The sequence below is a fragment of the Mauremys reevesii genome, linkage group 18, assembly GCF_016161935.1.
Source record: "Mauremys reevesii isolate NIE-2019 linkage group 18, ASM1616193v1, whole genome shotgun sequence".
Classification (NCBI taxonomy): domain Eukaryota; kingdom Metazoa; phylum Chordata; order Testudines; family Geoemydidae; genus Mauremys; species Mauremys reevesii.
Window position 1 is genome coordinate 14,036,886 of NC_052640.1, and position 18,697 is coordinate 14,055,582.

At 45.2% G+C, this 18,697-nt stretch overlaps 1 protein-coding gene across 3 annotated transcripts in view; it reads right to left on the minus strand.

Moving 5' to 3' along the window:
• Positions 1-18,697, minus strand: part of GALNT9 (polypeptide N-acetylgalactosaminyltransferase 9) — a 699,106-nt gene that overhangs the window by 476,880 nt on the left and 203,529 nt on the right. For 2 of the 3 annotated variants that reach the window (XM_039505456.1, XM_039505455.1), the window contains exon 1: positions 5,807-6,386. The exons of the other annotated variant lie outside the window; for it this stretch is intronic. The gene's annotated coding sequence lies outside the window, so the exon portion shown is untranslated. Of the gene's footprint in view, positions 1-5,806; positions 6,387-18,697 lie in introns of those variants that run through there. 3 annotated transcript variants of the gene reach the window in all.

The following is an 18,697-nucleotide window of genomic DNA, read 5'->3' on the forward strand; positions in this document are numbered from 1 at the left end:
GTAGAGTCAAGGTCCACCTATTCCCCAGCCACCCACCAGGGAGGGAACATGCAGCCACGCAGTACCTGGCAAAGGGAGGTTTCACAGCATATAGGCTACGCTAATCATCGGAAGATTCTTCTGTACTTCCATGCATTTCATTTGGACACCAATGCCCCGACTGCACCAATGTATGGGAGTCAGCTCATCGAAACGGGACCATCCTGTTGTGTTTAAAGAACCATAAGGCAACTCGTTTACAAGGCAGCGCTGAAAGTGGCAATTCTCCACAAAGCGGGTTAAGTCGGACCGGTTACACACACACAGGATTCCTAGAGAAGGAATGGATCTAAAATAAGGTATAAAACTTAAGGTAAATAATGAAAAAAAATTCCTTTGCATTAGGGTGGGGATAAGGAAGGACGGAGTAGTGAATTTAATCATCTTCAGCTGTTAACTTAACCACGTTTGGTTTTCAGCTGGTGTTTCAAAATGCTGCACTGAACCTAACCCAATAGCTCTCAATATCAGCAGAACACTAGGACCAGAGCACGTTCCCTGAGACCAGTGAAGTAGACGGGTCTGCATTGGAGTCCAAAGCACACCTTGGAGATGGAGCCAAAAAAGTCCCTAGCAATAGAACCCTTTGCACAACACAATGTCCTGCCTGTAATGAATAGTGCTTGGAAAATAGCTTCATCAATAAGTGTCAAATCAATGCAGTCTTTTTCAAGCACTGGTGGGGTGGATTGAGGGTTGGGGACACCAGGCACTGTAGGATGATGGCAGAAAATGAAGGGCCTTCATATTTAGCTGAATAGAAACAGTTTTTATAAGCAGCGGCATGCCTTGCTGTACTGAGGAATAGTCAAGGGTTTAATTCAGGAGCTATTTATTTCCACCATCTATGGCCTCCATTAGTGTAGTACCCAAGTCCCTTACAATCTTTATGTGTTTATCGCCACACCGCTGCTGTGCAGCTGGGCAATGCTATTAGCTCCATTTTACAGCTAGGGAACTGAGGCACAAGGAGACTAAAGGTCTGTCTATCCAGCAATTACACACCTGCGGCTGGCCCACGCCAGCTGACTCAGGCTCGTCGGCTGTTTCATTGCTATGTAGACTTCCTGGCTTGGACTGGAGCCCAGACTCTAGGACCCTTGGAGGTCAGAGAGCCCCAGAGCTCAGGCTCCAGACCAAGCCTGGAAGTCTACACAGCAATGAAACAGCCCTGCAGCCTGATCTCCGCGAGCCTGAGTTGGCTGGCACAGGCCAGCAGTGGGTTTTTCTTTGCTGTTTACACAGACCCTAAGTGCCTCACCCAAGGTCGCACAGGAAGTCTGTGACACAGAAGGGAACTGAACCCAGTTCTCTTGAGTTACAGGCGAGCACCTTAACCACTGCACTAGCCTTCCTCTCCAGTTCCGCTTGCCTTTTAACAACAAAAACCAGGAGGGAAAAATCTGTATCATATTCTCTCTCCTCTTTATAGCATGGCACCCAATAACAAAATCTGTGGGGAAGTAGAGATCTGCACAAGAGGTTTCTTTCTACCACTTACTAACACCTCCCAGAAAGGGATTGACACCTCTCCTGAGTATTGAGAGAAGAACTGATTTTTGAACATTGACCACGGATGTGTCCCAGTCTTCAGTTTTGTGGGGCAAAAATGCGAGCATGTTTCCATTCCTACAACAGATTGGCTGGTGGATAGTCAGTGAGGTACAGGATGGACCAGCTTTGCAGACATTAGGAGCACACAGCTGAGAGTGTCCCTGTGTGCATCTACTTTCCAATTCCACTGCTGGATGCCCACAAGTTGGGGAGGTCTTAACCCTGTCCATGCCACAACTTGGACTTGTGATTGTTTAACTTACGATAGAGGCATGGTCACCTGAACCAGTTACACGTAACAACTCCCCCAGCAGAGATTTTTGGTACCACAGCTACATTTGTGTCTGTGCTTACCATGCCATGTCACATCTTCTCTATCAGCACCTTGGGAGAAAATCAGGACAGCTAGTGGGACAGAGTCCCCAGAGGGCATCTATGATAAGCAGCATGTGGGGCAAAGTATTCTGTGATGTCCCTAGTGAGCTAGGAAGACTGGCCAAATCAGCGACAGGTGCTTATGGTGTCTTTTCCACATGGGGGCGGAAGCACCTAATTACAGGCAAACAACCGCGTCATGGCTTACGGCTCCGAGATCAGTGCCCCATTGTGCCAGGCAATGTACAAACACATGGCAAGAGACAGTCTGTGCCCCAAGGAGCTCACACGCGAAATAGATCGGACAGGCAAAGAGTGGGAGGGGAAACAAGAGGCACAGAAAGACCCCGTGTCATAATCCAGGCCACACAGAAAGTCAGAACTGGGAACACAAGGCAACTTCCCTGCCTCCCAGTCATTTGCCCTGCCCACGCGGTCTCTCAAGAGATCCAGTTACGCCAGCATCTGGTTACAGGCTCAGATGAAAGTGCCAATGTGGACGCAGCCTTCATCAGAGTGAGACAACTCTACCTACTACTCTTCTGTCTGTTTCTTATTTGTCTCTGCTCTTTATGAGACACCACTGGGAATAACTTACTCAACCTGTAACTGAGACTACAGATCCTGTAGCTTTGAAGTAAACGGGGCCAGCCTATGCATTTAGCTGGCAATATAATTCATGTGTGTCTTTACAGCCGAGCAAAAAGATGATTAATCTGTGTCTAAGTTCACACAAGGCAGTAGAAGCTTTAATCCCCAGCAGTTGGGTTTTTCACTTTACTGTATTTTAAGGGAGGACATTTCTGTCCAGGTGCAGAGTAGTTGTAAATGCTGGAAATTCCATTTACGGGGGTTTTTGGATGAGCAAATATAAAAACAACAGGCGAGGTCTGTAGGTAGCGGATGTCGGAGGAGTTCGATTGACATCAAAGGAAGGTCCCTGTTTTACACCACTTGAGAATCTGGCCCAATCTGTGTTTATAATGCAGGGAGATAAAGGCATCAGAGCAGTGAGCTAGCCTGAATTTCTCAAAACAATCTTCCCTTAGACCTGGATCGCTGCCTATCTACAAGGGTGAGGGTGCAAATGGATGAACAGGTTTTCCTTTCCTCAATACTTTTCCATGTTCCCAAATGTGTCTGCCATGTATAATTTAAAATTTTAAGCATATCTGGTCATACTCCCACATCTGCCCACCCCTCTAAGTTCTCCAGGCATAGGAGCAGATTCTCCCCTTGCTTGCACAAGTGAAAATCAGGGATAACACGAGAGGAAGCCAGCAGCATAAACTTGTGTAAGTGAGATTAGTTCAATAGTCTCCAAAGCTACTAACAGCACATTATAAACAATGGAAAGTCTCAAAAACTGTCGTTGGTAGAATGCACCAAAGGCACCCACGACACTTAACTCAGACATCAAAGGACAAGCTGATGCAACACTGCCCCTTTTACAGGCACAGGTTTTAAGTGGAGGCACATTTGTGCACACAATTGGGGATGAATTTTCTACAGAGTACACGGGGAAACAGGCTGATACGTAATCACTGTTATTACTGGGATTTGTACATGTACAGTAATTTCCCCTACAAAGGGCTGAAAAACGTTCTCCATTGTGGTCTTGATTGCACCTCTATAGAAGCATCTTCCATGCAAAGAATGAGCCCCACAAACTGCAAGAGGATTGGGTGGTTTGGGTTTTTAAGGTTTTGTATCAGGCTATCGTGAGTGATGTTTGTTAACAACATTGCAGTACGGCAATCTGTCCAGGGGGACAATCATCTGTTCAAACAGCTTTGCAGGAGCAGATGAATTTCCGAACTTTTGAGTGCTTGACTTTGCAACCTTAATAATGTTCTTTCAATGTAGTTTGTGTGTGTAAATAAATATCTCCAAACTAGGCCAGTTCTTTATTTTATCTGAACTGCTGCACCCAGTCCTACATAGCATTTTCCATAAACATGTGGCAGTCACAGCCTTGGGAACACCAGATGCTTCTTGAGAAAGGAAACTCGACGGTTGTTCTTTTGTATTAATCAGCTGGGGATGCCATTATTGGGCTTTTGCTTCAGACCTATTCACAGGATAAACAGCAGCATGGACTTGGAGACGTGGGCAAAGTTTTCAAAACGATGGCCGCTCTTTTGTGTGATCCCCCTCTCTTTTTTCCCCTCCCTCCCCCCCAAATTTGAGGTGGCACTCTAACTAATTACACCTCTGCTTACAATATTAAGTATTCAGGTTTGCACCCTTGATTCATTTGCAGATAAAGGGGGTGCAAGTGTTGGGGTACTAGCTGCATCCACACACGGGAATGTCAACCTCCACTCTTATTATGAGGCAACAGCAGTGGCATTTCAGAAGCACCCAGAGACCCCAACTGAGATCAACAGGCTGATGTGCTGGGTGCTGTACAAACACACAGTGAGAGATAGTGCCTGCACCAAAGAACTTACAGCCTAAACAGACAAGACAAACAGAGGGTGGGATAGGAAACGAAGGTACAAGGGGAAAGTGACTTGCTGAAGGTCAGACCACTAGGCCATGCTGCCCCCATTTTTTAAAATACCCCAATAATTAAACTACAGAGATGAATGACTTAAAAAAAATGAAACAGAAAGTGGTGTATTGCTCTCACAGTGTCCAGCACTCATTTGTTCTCACAGGAGGTGCAAATGCCAGTCTTTGCGATGGCCTTGAAGAGGTGGGCGGGGAGGGGGGGAGAAATCAAGATCAAGAAACGTGCCCATAAGGTCAGTGTATGATTGCACCAGCAGTCACTTTACAATCTCCGGCGCGCACGCTCTCTTGGCCTCAAGCAGGGTTGCACATGTGTACAAAGTGGTGGCTCACTGTGTAGGAATCTAGCACGAGACCTGTCTCACTAGGGACTGGTTAGCAGAGGCCTAGAGGTTACCCACCAAACTCCTTCTCAATTTAAAGAAAAAGGGTAACTGCCGCCCATCATTCCTGTACAGTCGAGCACAGCTGGATGAAAATGAGCCACAGAGGGAATTCCGTTTTGTTTGGCATTTCATTTTTGTCGGGCAGATGTTTTCCGGGCACCACAGACTCTTGCTTTAATTTGCCTCGTTAATAATATGGAGCAGAAAACCTTGATTAACAAAATAATTAGCAAGCATTTTAAGTCCTTCTACTGTAGGTTGAATCCTTGAAGCAGGGAAATACAACAGTGATACTGTGAGAGTGATAAGGGCCCTTAAACAGCAAAGGGACACAGGGACTTCAATGCAGCCCCCCTGAAGCCCCTGCCCAGCCTTTCTGGGCTGTGAGATCAGGAGCCTGTTACTCCTCCCTACCCCCAGCACAGTCCTGACAAGTCAGTGCTATGAACACAATTGGCATACCAGGGATGTAGGCATATATAATCATGTGTTGACACAAATATATGGAAAATACATACTCAGTATAGTTCTCTGTGGCGCTAAGTATGGTAGAAAAAGCAAGTGCATGTTTTATTTACCAGGGCGACTCATTTTCAGGCTAGCTTTCTGTAGTAAAAGAGCTTAATAATGTTGTTGAAGGCAGTAAGATAGATATCTATAAATAGGACTCAGGAGCAGTCTATGGTACTTTTACATGAAATTTTAATGGCAAGAGAAACAGCGTTCATGCACTGTACTTGGCAACTTTTTGAAGACATTCCTACCTACACAGGCTCATCATGGAAATATCATTGTGGTAGCTTAGACAGATAACATGAAAGGGTTTATACGGATTCATGCTGTAGCTTTTTTAAGGAACCCTCCCCCCTACCCCTTCACAGAACCCAGCCAGCATCCCTAGCTGTTAGAAATGGGTGTGTACGAGCGCCGCTTACCTGCTCCAGCATCAGGATGTTTCTGCTGCCTCAGTTTCCACTCCAACTTGGTGCCTCAGTTTCCCCTTGATCTTGGGTGGTTGGGCCCTCTGGGGAAAGCAATGAAGCTCTGACCTTCCAGGGTCAGCAGAACTCCTTAACAACATACATTTGTCTCTAGCTTGTTCTGGGCCACAGCTTTCACTCCTCAGTGCAGAAGGCTGCCAGTCAAGATACACCCTCCCCAGGCTAAACAGTAAAATAACGCTTTGCCTGTTGGTGTAGGGCTCACAAAAGTTCCTTCACCCTTGGGCCACAGGTGTTTCCACACCATCTCATCTAGGTGGAATTGTAGGAGGGCCCAGCCCCAGGACTGAAAGCCATGAAAGAGCTGGCTGCCCTTTCCCTACAAGTTACACTCTGCTTTACAGCTCCTAGCACCACTTCCAGTATCACCAATCTCTTTTGCAGGCACCCCGCAATGCGTTAGTACAGCCCACTTGGGCTCCTTCTCACAGTTCTTGTGGCTCAGGCATCTTCCCTGGGCTTACACGAACCGTTGCTGGGCCCCTCACATGGAGAGATTCCCAACAGCTGCTGCAGTTCTCCCCCCACATCAAGTCCTGCCTCAACAATGGTCTCTTCAGATTTAGCACAGAGCTTCCTTATATAAACCTGCCCCAATCTCCCAGCAAGGTTTGCGGCTAGCTTGCAGTCACATGATCCTGACCGGGCTCTACGGGTCCCACAATGCCTGTCCATAAAGGGCCAGACCTTGGAGCTGGGATGGGCTGACCCAAGCCTGCTCTTAAAGGGACAGGGCACCCATTTAAAGAAAGTAATAAGTGACTCAAATCTTCATTATCATTATTATTATTATTGCAGTAGCACCTGTTACTTAGCTAGTCACTGCTGAGAATTACTTTCAATCCAGGGTAGAAGAATCGCTGCATTCAGATCCTGGTTTTACAAATAGGGAACTAAGGCACAGAGAGATTAAGCAATTTGACCAAGACTGCAGGTTTATGGCAGGACTAAGAATTGAACCCACATCCCCTAAAGCACAGTTCAGCGCTGTAACCACAAGGCCATCCTTCTCCAGAATCAGGCTTGATCTCCCAGAGGCTACTGAAGCCAAATTGGGAGATTTTAGACTACTAAAAGACCAGCGGCACAGCAGGGCTAAGGCAGGCTCCCTACCTGCCCTGGCCCTGCACCACTCCTGGAAGCAGCCAGCACATCCCTGCAGCCCCTGAGGGGTGGGGGCAGAGGGTCTCTGTGCGCTACCCCCCCCCCCAAGTGCCAACTCCATAGCTCCTATTGGCCGGGAACCCCAGCCAATGGGAGCTGTGGGGGCGGTGCCTGCAGGTAGGGGCAGACCATGGAGCCACTTGTCCACTTCTGAGCCTAGGAGCCGGACGTGCCAGCTGCTCCCCGGTAATCACCTGAGATAAGTGCTGCCTGGCCGGAGGCCACACCCCCTCCGACACACACCCCAACCCCCTGCCTGAGCCCCCTCTTGTACCCACACTCCCTCCCAGAGCCTGCACCCACTGCCCCAGCCCTGAGCCCCTCTGGATCCAAACTCCCTCCCAGAGCCCGCACCCCCTCCCACACCCCAACCCCCTGCCCCAGCCCTGAGCCTCCTCCCACATCCAAGCCCCCTTCCACACCCAAACTCCCTCCCAGTGCCCGCACCCTGCACCCCCTTCTGCACCCCAACCTCCTGCCCAAGGCTCAGCCCGGAGCCCCCTCCCACACTCGGAACCCCTCAGTCCCACCCCCCAACCCAGAGCCCGCATCCCCTCCCGCATCCCAACCCCCTGCCCCAGACCAATGAAAGTGAGTGAGGGTGGGGGAGAGCAAGCAACGAAGGAAGGGGGTATGGAGAGAGTGGGGGCAGGGCCTCAGAGAAGGGGCAGGGCAGGGGGCGGAGCAAGGCTGTTTGGCTTTTTGTGATTAGACAGTTGGCAACCCTAGCATGAGATTATTTTTAAAGTGATAAATATTGGGTGCTTTTTATTTGCTTTCTGTTTTTTGAGCCTTTAGGGTAGAATTGGGTCACATTTTCAAGCTATTCTCTGCAACCATTAAACTTACTTTAAAAAAAATGAAAGCTGACATTTTCACGTAATCACATGAACCAGGGAGCTGGGACCACCAAATATTATGCGATTCACAAGAACATTGTTAGCCTTGGCAACACTGGAGGTAATGGGAACATTAGCCTATTGTTCTGGGTTATTTCTGAATTTGCAAGTTTAGTTTTCCAGGAAAATTAAAACCATGTGGGGGTAGGAGTAGGGGAATGTAAAGAAATCAGTTCTAAGTTAATTTTAGTGCTTGTGCAGGAAGTCAGGTTGACAGTCCTGCACACACCAAATCTTCTCTTTCCCCACAGGCCGGGTACAGTACAGACAATGACAGTACCGATTCCTTCACTTGCTTTGCCATTTACAAACTGCAGCATAGAATGCAGATCGTGTTAAAAATTGTACAGTCTGGATGCCATTTGCCTTGCACAACAACAACTTTATTGGTCCCACAATTTACCAATAGTGTTGCATATTCTGATTCATCAGCAGAAAATAGCTTTATATTAACTATCTATGTAACCTTGTGTCTATATAGCTGTATCTCTTCTCTGTAAGTCCCATAATAGATAGTAAAACCAGTCCTTATATTTTACATCTGTGCTCCAGCCCTTTTAATGAGGCTTTTGTGTTCTAGATGAATAATTAAAACTATTACTAGCCTATGACATCACACCACATGAACAATACAGCTGAAGGTGTTGGCTGTCATGCTGATAATTACTTCTAACGTTCTTTATTGACTTTTTCTAACTGAAAGGATCTTTACGAGTGAACAGCCTCAATCAGCCACTTCTTATTCTTAGCTAAATATGTCCACATACTGCAGCTCTTGAAAATCTTACCATTCATCTCCCTATCTCTGTTTCCTGTGGCCTTTGCTATATCTAATATTAATTGGGTCTCCAGTTTATCCTAAATGCAATCCATCTTCCATGGCTTCTTTAAAGATTTTATCTTCCTGGTCCTCATATAATGCTACTTCAAAACCAAAAGGGATTACCTTTTTATTTGCTTTTGTGCATTTCAAATAATGCATAAAATCCACTTGGAATTCAAGGTGACAAATTATTTTTATAAGCAATGATAATTTGCAGTGATATCTGCTAATTTCCATCATAATAAGTTTATTTATGTACATTGCATATCAATTTCCAAATATGTATAGCTGGTACAGTGAGTAGCAAAGCCGCCTAAATCCCTCTTTTATCATTCTCCTCCCACTGCTTTAATTACTTATAATTAATAATTATTTATAAGTATGATGTTGTGTATTGCAACACCCCATTGTTTTTCTCCCCTCACCCACTTCAAACACTATGCACTGCACATGTAATAAAAGAACAATCAATGTGCCTATCTTGAAATTGCTCAAAAAGCTTCCAACACTGCATTTCTATTACTGGTTGCTGTGTGTGTTTATTCAAATGCCGGAGAAAGATAATAAATGCCTCTGCCTTTAGTCATTTGGTTTCTTAGCATAATGCAAGAATATTCTGCTGCCACAGCTCATTTGTCAAGCATCTAGATGTCTTTATGATGTGCATGTCCGTAATTGTCTTCCAAGTGTTTTTTTTTTAAACCATTCTTATGAGACTGGAAGTGTAATAATCTGACACATCTCATCTTTGTTTTACAGCTTTACAAAGTTATACAGGGCTGGGATTGTTAAAAGAAGTCTAAGGGAGTAAGCTTCCCAAGTCCCATTGCTCTAAAATGTGTTTGGGACCACGAATCTCCCAGTCCAAAGCAAGACAAGTTTGTTTTGTGCAGTATCTTTCATACCAACTCTATCATAAAATTTTTCACAGAGTTTGAATAATATAATGATGGAGTTAAATAATAAATTGCAAGAAGAGAGGTGGGACAAAAACCAATGTTTTCCTCTGAGATTTGAAACAAGGTGGAAAGTCATTTGTAGTGGAGCGATGAGGCTGTTCCGGATGGGAAAAAGGTGCCACACTAACAGTGGCTAGACTGAATGGGGGAGTCAGGAGACACAGAGTGAGAAAATGTCCTTGGGGAACTAACAGCCAGTGTAAGAGAAGATGATGATGACATGAATGAGGACTTCATTTTCCCCATTCCTTATTCATGATACTATTCCAAGATCATAATTGTAGACACATGATGCTACAGTGCTCAAGAAATGAATCATGCTTCATGGAAAATCACCTCTACAGCAAACTCACTAATAGACCATTGCAAATTCAGGTAGGCAGAGACCAGGCAGTTGGAGCTGGTGAAGCTTAGGTTTGATTGTGCTTTTGATGTCCTATAGCTGTGGTTAGAAACAGAGATTTGTTCTTTGAATGCCTTCCAGTTGTGGCTACCATTGCTTTGTAAGATGTGCCCTGCAGTGCCTGTGGTAAAAGGAGTATATCCTCCATTACTTTTAAAAGATAAGTGTACATTAAGCAGAGAGACTAACAGCTAGACAAAGAGGAAGGCAGATTTCATCACAGGGCTCTGGCAAGGCCCTGCAAGCATGACCTAGAACATCTTACGACCCTGCCGGGCCAGTTTTGAACAGAGACTGCAATATCACATGTTGGTTTTATGCCAAGGACAAATGTCTACAAGTGCCTAGTGTGAATACAAAATTCACTAAAATGTGTCTCCTCAGTCAGCACCTGAGTTTATCTCTTCACCAATGAAAAGCCAGTAAACCGATGTATTGAGCCACCTACACACTCACGCTACATAAAACTTAGCACAATAGGTGATATTAGCATAATTTGACTGTGGTTTCCCCGATCCCCCAAATGCAGCACGAGTAAAGGAAATGTTTACAGTACTGCTACCAAAAATCCTATCACTCTCTGAACACACACACACCTCTCGTTGTCCTAATCAGGGAGTAGCTTCCAGGGACTAGATTGTAACTGTTCCACTACAGGCCAAAGCCAGAACACATCTGCAGCCTTTCCTGTGTAATCCCATTGGCTGCCTGTCTGTTACCTTGACACCCTCCCACTTCCACAGCCTGACAGAAAACGTCTCGCTGGAAATCAGCCGCCATCGCTACACACCGGGCGAGGCGGCGTTTACCTAATCTGCAGACCAGGCACATCCACTCAGGGAGAAAAAAAGAAAAATCACAGGCAATTTGTCAGCGCATTAGCTGGTAATTCAGACAGAAATGTTAGATCTTGAGGCAAAGCTCCTGGCTGACAGCGGAATGTTATTGACTTTGACAGATCACTGATGACATATCCACTCCCTCTATCAGGAGCAAGGCTACATTTAGACACACTTAAATTTTCATTCAGATCCAAGATTAACCCACCGAGGGGGCAATGGGGAAAAGACAGAGGTTTTTTGACATGTATTTATTTTTTTATCCATTTGTTTAGCTCTTGCACCTCAGAGCTCATGGCCCTGATTAGTTCCTGTAAAACCCAGTGGGGCTCACAAAATTAATTGTTACGCAGGCTTAGAAATAACCATCCCTTTTTGCTTCCAGGCTGCCGTGCCTGCCTCGTTAATGCTGCTTATTCTTCTGCCCTAGCTCCGGAGTTGATTTAGAAAGCATGGAATCTGTACAGATTTGACCAAATACATCTCACCATCATCTTGTGCACCCCACTCAGCGACGTTCACTTGATATCTCTCATACTTTGATAGTAAGCTCTTTGGAGTAGGAATCATTTGTTCATTTTGAGTGTGTACGGTACCTAACACAAAAGGTCTCCGAACCTTGATTGGCGGCCTACAAATAATGATACTGTTATAGGCACGGTTAAACCTCGCTGGGGAGTCTAACAGCATTCAGGATAAATGTAAAGACATATATGGGCCTCAAACCAAAACACAGGCACATGTGAGTCCACTCAGGAATTAGAACTAGGTCGGTGGAGGCAAAAGTCAGAAAGAGAAGATTACTCATTCATTAAGAACGTGGCTTTGAACAAGGCCCGAAGTTTTATTCCAGGGCTCCTTTAATGAAACATGCCACGGCCACTCTTGTTTAGCTCTGATGAGCAGCCTCAACACAAGGGAGCAATCGTTCTTCAGGAGATATATGCAGCTGTGACAAGTTTTTGTGGAGCATTGCTTGGTGGAGTTGTGTGTGACTATGGGTGGAGGGAGGGAGAGAAAGACCAGTGAAGCAGGCAGAGATATCTAGGACAGTCCCCGGTCTGAACATGAAGAGGGAGCATGGGCCTGAGTAAAGCCTAGAGAGACAGAGCTTTGGGGACTGAGTGCTGGCTGAAAGAGGCTCAGAACCGTGAGCAGAGAAACTATCTCCTGTGGTTTGACTCCTGCTGTGTTCAGGGAAACGGGACTTTGTATGGTCTTTGTGAACAAACAGGACTGCAACAAAGATACATGACTCCATCATCAATTTCTGACCCTAACAGAAACAACCTGCAGGCTCCTGAACTTTGGCTAACTATTCAGCCCATAAAGAGGAAACAAACAACAAACATAATTGGACTAACTGGCTACAGTTTTCAAAACTGGGTGTCTAAAAGGAGTCACTCTTTTCTTGAGCTCCTAATTGAAAATCCCACACTTTAATCCACATTTAAGCACCTAACTAAGTAGTTTGATTTTCAGAGACGCTGAGCACTGACTTCAGACCAAGCTTCAGATAACATTTGAACGGCCATACAGGGTCAGCCCAATGGTCCAGCTAGTCCAGTATCTTGTCTCTGTCAGTGGCCAGGACTAGTTGCTTCAGAGGTAATGAACATAACAGGGTGATTTTAAGTGATCCATCCCCTGTCGTCCAGTCCCGGTTTCAGGCAGTCAGAGGTGTTGGGACACCAAAGCACATGGGGTTGCATCCCTGACCATCTTGGCTAAAAGCCATCAATGGACCTATCCTCCATGTATTTACCTAATGCTTTTTTGAACCTCATTATACTTTTGGCCTTCACAACATCTCCTGGCAATGAGTTCCACAAGTTGACTGTGCATTGTGTGAAGTACTTCCTTATATTTGTCTGAAACCTACTGCCTCTTAATTTTATTGGGTGACCCCGATTCTTGTATTATGTGAAGGGGTAAATAACACTTCCCTGGTCACTTTCTTAATGCCAGTCATGATTTTATAGACCTCTATCATATCCCCCCTTAATAGTCTCTTTTCAAAGCTGAAAAGTCCCAGTGTTATTAATCTCTCTTCGTATGGAAGCTGTTCCATACCCTTAATAATTTTCGTTGCACTTCCCTGCTCCTTTTCCAATTCTAATATATCTTTTTTTGAGATGTGGTGACCAGAGTGCAGTATTCAAGGTGTGGGTGTACCGTGGATTTATACACTGACATTATGACATTTTCTGTTGCTCAACAACTCTGAAAATCAGAAGCACTTAATGGAGGTATCTAAATTTGGATTTAAGTGTCTAGCTTTAGACCCTCATGTTTGAAAATTTTGGCCATTATTCATTGGAGATAATATTCATTTTGCGTTTAGCACTTTTCCCCCTGCTTACAAAACATTCACAAACAAACCCAATTGCTGGGGATGTGTTTGTTATTTTTAAGTATTTGCTGAATGATGAGTTAGTTTAATTTAGAGAGACAATTTTCAGAGGTTCTCATGTGAATGAGCAAAGGTGATCCAGGATTCAGCTCCTCATACCTCCAGAAGAGAGTCCTGAATTTTCAGCATGTTACAGAAAGACAGCCAACAGTGAAAACAGAACCAGACAAATCTGCAGTACTTGGCTCATGACGCTGTGTGCAAATGCAACCCTGTGGTTCATTTTATATGAAGTAGGCTGCAAAATCAACACCCTGCAGGTCTGAATTCAATAAGCACAAACCTCCAAGACAGCATTTCCCCCGCTTCTGCACCAGGACCGGGGACAATTATATAATCTCTAGGTCTCTTGCAGTCAGATCCCTGATTGGTGTTTTCAAGAGGGACGTGGTAGCATCCATTCCCCTCCCACTGCCTCTTGGATGGTTTCTTCCCCAGACATTCAGGGCAAAGAGACTATTTTATTTCTTTCTTGGGAAACATTTCTTTGCTTTAATCTGTCTTGTGAATGTTAGGAACTGTTAGGGAAAGGACTGATAATAAGACAGTAAATACCATAATGCTGCTATATAAATCCATAGTACGTCCACACCTTCAATACTACCGTGCAGTTCTGGTTGCCCCGCCTCAAAAGAGAGATATTAGAATTGGAAAAAGTACAGAAAAGGTCAACAAAAATGATTAGGGGTATGGAACAGCTTCCATATGAGGAAAGATTTAAAAGACTGGGCTGTTCATCTTGGGAAAGTGACAACTAAGGAGGCAACTGATAGATGTCTATAAAATCATGACTGGTGTAGAGTAAGTGCATAAAGAAGTGTTATTTACCCCTTCACATAACACAAGAACCAGGGGTCACCCAATGAAATTAATAGGCAGCAGATTTAAAACAAACAAAAGGAAGTACTTCTTCACACAAAGCACAGTCAACCTGTGGAACTCATTGCCAGGGGATGTTGTGAAGGCCAAAAGTATAACAGGGTTCAAAAAAGAACGAGGCAAGTTCGTGTAGGACACGTCCATGAATGGCTAACAGCCAAGATGGTCAGGGATGCAACCGCAGGCTCTGACTGACTGCCAGAAGCTGGGACTGGATAAAAGAAGATGGATCAGTCAATAATTGCCCTGTTCTGTTCATTTTCTCAGAAACATCTGGTACTGGACACTGTCTGAAGACAGGATACTGGGCTAGATGGACCACTGGTCTGACCCAGTATGACCATTCTTATGTGATGAGTTTTTGGTTCAAACCAACCTAAAATCTCAATGAAAACAAGTAAGTTTCACCTGATTTCATATCAAAATTGTGCAAAATAGAATATTTTGCTTGATTTTTGATGCAAAACCAGGAATTGCCCTAATATGGTCAAAAAATTGTGCCCAGGTTTGCGAGCTTTAGCATGGCCTTTAACCAGGCCAGATACTAGTTGTTTGGTTATTTGAGAACATTTCATAGAAATGTAGGGCTGAATGGACCTTGAGAGGTCATCTAGACCATCCCTGAGTGCTGAGGCGAGAGCAAGTATACCTGGACCATCACTGACAGGTGATTTGTGCTCACAACCCCTCCCAGATTGGCGTCATCAGCAAATTTTATAAGCATGCTCTCCACTCCATTATCCAAATCATTAATAAGAATATTGGTTGACAGACTCATGCAGGACCCTTCTGGCTCCATCCTCCCCAGTTCAACAGCGAACCAGTGAGAACTACGTTTGAGTCGGCTTTTTTCAAACAGTTGTGTGCCCATTTTATACTAATTTCATCCAGACCACATTTCCCTAGTTGGCTTATGAGAGCGTTGTGGGGAACTGTGTCAAAAGCCTTACTAAAATAATGATATATCATGTCTACTGCTTCCCCCTATCCACTAGGCCAGTAACCCTGTCAAAGAAAGCTATCATCTCTTCCCAGTGGCCCGACTGTAATGTGGCACTAAGCAGGGCTGGGAAAGAAATCTAGGGCCTTTTCCCTACCTCCACCCCCCACCTATGCCAGAGTACTTCCATTGGTCTTGAGAGTTACTCCTGATTGAGGGTCTCATTCAGCAAGTGCTTACTGTAGGCACACGAGAAGTGCCACTGAAGCCAATGGGACTGTGACGTTAGACACATGCTTCAGCACCTCAATAAGCTGTAGTGAGCAAGAAGGTTTCATTTAACCCATGACGCATGCACGCATTTAAAGAGACCCCTCTCCCACATCAGCTAGCGTCCAGAAAGCAGCTGTTAACTTTCAACACACTAAAGACACCAAAGACAATTAAAGATCAAGCCACCACAGAGGTTAAATCAGTGCATCATTTGCCAGGGAGCCGTGAGTCGTTAACCTTTCCACTGGCATGCAGAACTAAGAGCTGGAAGATAAACACATTGGGCAGGAAACAAATTGGTTCATTCAAACGCTATTAATGTGTGCGCCCTTGGAGGCCACGTTTATGCTTTTGGAAAATTACAGATTCATACATAATGAAGTGGGATATAACTCACAGATTACCGCCAGGGTGCAGAGCCCAAGATTAGGACTTATGGCAGGCACCTAATTCCCTAAACCTTTGCCAGTTAAGCTTTTACAAATGTAACTCTGCATAGTTCGTTGCTGTCTTTGGTTTCTGTCATTTGAGTTTTCATTTTGTATTGAAACCGAGCGTCCATGAATGTGGTGTATGATTTATTGAGGTTATTATTTACATCACCATAAAACCCAGCAGCCCTATTGTGCTAGGTGCTGCTCATAGATATAGACAGCCCCTACGTTGAGGAGCCTGCATTCTATATGGACAAGACAGACAAGGGTTGTTATTTCCATTTTACAGATGAGGAACTGAGGCACAGAGATTAAGTGGCTTGCCTGGGATCACAGAGAGAATATGTGGCAGAGCTAGGAACTGAATCCAGATCTCCTGAGACCAATCCAGTGCCTCAGCCACCAAGCCATCCTTCCTCTATTCCGCTTTGCTTCTCGTTTAGTAGAAATTCCGCTCTCAACAGAGAAGGTCAAGTTCCCACTTAATAGTATTGAAGACTTCCAGCAGCAAGAACAACGAAAATAGTTGCTTTCAGGGCACAGCTAGTACTTGCTGCTACTGCCAGCCCCCAGAGTGACCCCGGAGCTAACAGAAACCAGCCATGCTGTTGAGGTGATTAAAAAATAAAATAAGATAAGTTTAAGCACGTGCGGTCACAAAATTGTTACATACCTTTAGGGCATAAAAGCCTTCACTGCTCAGATTCCTTTACTCAACTCCTCCTCATAGTTATTAATAATGAATGAATTAGCTTACCCTCTTAGCCTGCAGAGACTGGCCTTCCATGAAACAAAGTGCAGAGTGTAACCTCCCTCTCCCCCCAAAAGAGGCCACAGGCCAGAAGTGAGTAAATATCCAGATTGCATAGAAAGCCTCCCAGCAAGAGAGAATGTGGCTGCAGAGAGAAAAATGCAGCCAGGAAACTGATATGCCACCAAATATTCCTACTGTAGCTATGAACAGAGACAAGAAAAATGCAGGGTGCTACCATTGGATTGTAAAAATCCAAGTAACTGGTTTCATTTTTGTTAGTTTATAGGTACAGTATTTCCTTTGCTACAAAGCAGGTTTTGAAGTTCTAACGTTTTGCATGGAACATATTGTAAGGACATGGACAGATCCGCAGCTGGCGTTAATTGGGGTAGCTCCAATGACTTTAATTGAAGCTACAGAATTGACATGTGTTGCAGATCTGCTTCAAAGAACTAACAGTCCTTTCTGAACTGGGAGACAGACTGCAGTAGCCTTATGCCAGGAAAATGGTTACAGACACTCTTTTAGAAGGATGGCCAGCCTAGATGATGTAGGGTGATCAGGGCCGGCTCCAGGCACCAGCGAAGGAAGCAGGTGCCTGGGGCGGCCAATAGAAAGGGGCGGCAGACCGTCCGTTGTTGGGGCGACACGTCTGGGGCGGCAGCGGCGGCAGTTCGGCGGTCGCTCAATCGGTCCGCTTCAGTCTTCGGCGGCAATTCGGCAGCAGGTCCTTCACTCCCTGTCTTCCTCTTCGGTGGCACTTTGGCAGCAGCTCAATTGGGTATTTTTTTTCCTCCCTTTTTTTTTCTGCCCCCCCCCCCCCACTGCTTGGGGTGGCAAAAAAGCTGGAGCCGGCCTTGAGGGTGATATTTTTACTCAGTGCATTAATTTATTCCCCGTATAGAAACTTGTGGGCCTGTGTGGGAATTGTTTTGGTTTGGGTTTGTTTTTGTTTTTTTTTACCATTTCCTGTTTATATTGCTGTATACACAATCAATGAGTCTACTTGAAAGCCCTTCAGGTACCAAAGTCCCCATGTCCCCAGAGAGCAACAGCCAGCATAAAAACAAACACTGTGCCTTTAACATTCCCCCTCCCAAGTCTTCAGCTGCAGCTGCCGCAGCTTGGTCAGCTCACGGAGAATGGCCTGTTTGTTTTGGAAGGCGCTCAATTCCCTCAGCTACTCTGTCTACAATGGTGAAGACGGAGGAAGGTTTCGAGTTTCATCTGTAGAACAGTTTTAAAACGCGACATAAACGGTTCCCCGGAGGAGGAATGAATGAAATGATTTACACTGGTATTCTCCCTGCAGGTGCAGAGAGCACGTCTGCTTTCCTAGAGGAGCAGGAGCGTGCCTTCCTTTTTGGGCCCCGGTGGCCAGCAAGTTATGCAGTCTGTCACCTCATGGTCAGGATCCCTTGTTAATCCCTCAGGCTGAAAGGTCAATAATTCCCCCTTCTCCTTCCCTCTGTGTTGTGTAAAGTTCCTTGATGGAGGCAAAAGTCAGAAAGAGAAGATCACTCATTCATTAAAAACGTGGCTTTGAACAAGGCCCGAAGTGTTATTCCAGGGCTCCTGTAATGAAACACACCACGGCCACTCTTGTGTAGCTCTGATGAGCAGCCTCAATGCAAAGGAGCAATCGTTCTTCAGGAAATATATGCAGCTATGACAAGTACTGCTGCACTTCCAGAGCACTCTTCTTCTCTGTGGAATCCAGTTCCCATCCTCCCTCTATGTGATTTAGATGGAATTACGGCCCCATCAGGTACTCAGAGGAGACTAATGCACTCTGCTTCTTGGACTCAGGTTAAATACTGGGGCAAGAATTATACTATTGTTTTCTATAGCTGCTTCTCCACTCTCCCCTGTCGGTTTCTCCCCATATGTTAATAGAATGAGGGCCGAGGGGTGTAAATAAGCAGTTAATCCTGCTGTGAAGCACAGGCTGACCGGAAAGCTCCCAGAGCAGGTGAGCTTAATTCTCCTGTTAGAGTCTTGCTCTCTAGGGAAGCTTCACGAGGCCCAGAGGACTTTCCTTGGAA